Below are 3,023 nucleotides of genomic sequence, written 5' to 3'. Positions count from 1 at the left end.
CAGACCAAAAGGAATTAGATAATAGACTGAGGTTCATGTCAGAATCTGTGCAGGCAAAACAAACAAGATAAGTCAGAACGGGGGGGGGAGACACAGAGACAGAGCCGAACATGTTGAGCACAAAATCCTCATTTCATGCATTTCAAAATCTACCTTCACATATTTTTCTGCATCTCTGTCCTGTGCTATCAAAGCCTTGTGTATTTCCAAGTTCCATTGAAGAGGATGTGAGAAGTGAGGAACCTTGTGTGGCTGCTGCCTCTGTCACTTTGTGAAGCTCCACATTCAAAGTGACACAGTGCTCTTCATGTGTCGGGTTAGAAGTCACTTCCTCTGTCAGATCCACGCAGCTTTCAAGAACATCCAAACAAAGACACATGTCGTCATGGTGACATCTTCCCCAGGATGAAAACACTGATGTTGTGAACTATGAGTTAATGATGTGTGTTGTTGACTGGAAAGACAGAGAAGAATTCAGCACGTGAGGATAAAACAACTGTGTCCAGGTGCAACTATGAGGTTGTGTTGCTTTAAATGTCGCTTCCACTATGAATTGTTAAGATATAGATATTAATTTAGCACTATAAAATATTTATAAGCACATATGAGATAATAAGACTTTGTAATATTGTGTTTAAGCAACGTTGAAGCTTCCAAGTCCGTTTTATTTGAAGAACCTGATTTGCTTATCACTCGTGTTGAGACACTTTATATGAGCAGAATAAAAATAACTTCCTTTACCTTCTTTGTATTCACCTGAGAACCTGACGTGAACATTTCCTCTGACAGGAACATTTCCTCTGATGTGATGATGTTGTGTTGTCCTGGTGTGGTTCTGTCTCCCCGGCTGCTCGGAGTGGATCGGTCAGGATCCGCACCGTCCAGCTCTCTAATGTATTATCAATTACCTGACTCCTGCTCGCTCTCGGCCAGATGAACTGATGGATTGTGGGTTGACGGTGAAAGCTCCATTGTTCAGGCCGTCGATACAGCCCAGCTATAGAGGCCAACCCGGCATCACTGATCTATGTAATGTACAGTGTGTGGTCACTTAGGGCAGAAGACACAGGGTGTAAGGTCGGCTCATTAATCAAGTCCAATAATCTACTGCGTTATCAATACGTGGATTGGTGGCCGGTCGGAGACAAATCTGTCAATGCAGCCGAGGGTTTCTCCTCTAATGGAGAGGTTCCTAAAGTTCTTCATATGTGAAACACAAACTCCAAAAGATGTGCACGTATTTATTCTTAGCTCCAGTCGATTTCCTTTGTTTGCTTCAACCACCTCAGTGGATAATGGAGATTAAACGTCTTTGGCACAATATTTTGAGGGTCAGGAGCTGAAAAGGTTGGGAATCAAACCTTAATTATGGCAGAACATTGACTACGTTGCCTGTGTGACGCGCCCAAAACAAAATGATGAAATAACAGGGGCTTAAACTTCTGGAATCAATTCATGGAGCAAAATTAAACTGTCGATCAGTTAAAAAGAAGACATTTAATAACATCAAACACAGCAAAAACTAGGGCTACGTTGTAGCACTAACGTGCCCGAGCTCGTGCATTTTGAAGCCTGTTGCGGTTAGTGGAGAGAGCGATCAATGACCAAGCACATGTCTCTGCGTTGCAAATGCGTTTTGGGGCTCTGATGTAGCGTGAGCAATTTTGTGTCAATTGGACAATGTTACAACAAATCAATTTTCACACTGATCAATAGGTGGCGCTATGACCCTGCACTGATATTAATATATGGAGCTGTTCAGGTCAGGATTGTGATCATAGGTCAGTAGTTCGGGGCCGGTTGGATAATGCAGAGGGGATTTAGTACTTCCTGTTTCATGGTGAATCAGTAGGTGGCGCTATGACACTGAGGAAATATTGACACATAGAGCTGTTCAGGCTTGGACTATAATCATGTGACAGAAGTTTGGTGGTGATAGGACGATGCACACTGGAGTTATGACAACATCGTCTCCTTTGGCGAAGGATGATCCTTCACCGCACCTCAATGTTTACAGGTTTGAGGAAATGTCACGATTCTGACCATGGTCCAATGACTTGTCTCAGCTCATTTGAGCTGTTTATTGTTAAGCAGCCAGGAGCAGTGCATCAAAGTATAAAACATGTCACTTCCTGTCGCCAGCAGGTGGCGCTGTGACGATGAGTCAATATAGATTACATTTTCACCACTTTTGAGCATGTTGAAGGCTCAAAAAGCCAAATCATTTGGGTTAGAATAATAATAATAATAAGAAGAGCCAACATTAACTTCAATCTAAATTAAATATGTTGTAAGAATTTAGATATTATTGTTATAAATCATTGTTATTATAGTAATTGTTAGAGACAGACTGTTTCTACAGTTTCCGCATTTGTCCACCAGGTGGTAGTGTTGTACTGTTGTTGTACTGATTAGGCCGCGGAGGGGGGGGGGGACCGGGAGAAACGGCTCCGAACCACGGCCACTAATCACGCACTACATTCCACGCCATCACGTGCAGCGCTGTCCGTATCACTACGCACAGACCGATCTGTTCAGGGCAAAAACAAAAAATCTCCATGTTGTTGAGATGACGTCATTTAAAGTTGATATGATCGAACGTGTAACGTCAAAAATAGGCGACTTCCTGTTGCGTTGTTCCATAACGCTCCGCCATAACTTTTGTTTGTATTCAAGAAAAGCGTTCTGTTTGTATTCTAGAAAAAAACATATATATAAAAAAATATACCACTAAAGCCAAAATGGTGGGCTTCCTGTTTGGTCATGTTGTTGTGATGACACTCATCTCAATTGAAGTTGATCAGATGAAAGCCCTGGGACAAGTTCGTCAAAGTAAAAATGTGGAATATGGCCAAAATGGCCACTAAATGCAAAATGGCGGGCTTCCTGTTGCGTTTTTCATAATGCCCCTTGAGACTTTTTTGTTTGTCTGGTCACGATACACCTGGGCTACGATTTTTGTGAAGATTGGTCAAAGAGAAACCTAGGGGCTGCGTTCCAGGGGGCGCTGTTGAGCCATTTTG

The sequence above is a fragment of the Hippoglossus stenolepis genome, chromosome 15 (assembly GCF_022539355.2).
Source record: "Hippoglossus stenolepis isolate QCI-W04-F060 chromosome 15, HSTE1.2, whole genome shotgun sequence".
In the NCBI taxonomy this organism is placed as follows: domain Eukaryota; kingdom Metazoa; phylum Chordata; class Actinopteri; order Pleuronectiformes; family Pleuronectidae; genus Hippoglossus; species Hippoglossus stenolepis.
Note: the sequence above shows the minus strand (reverse complement) of the source record.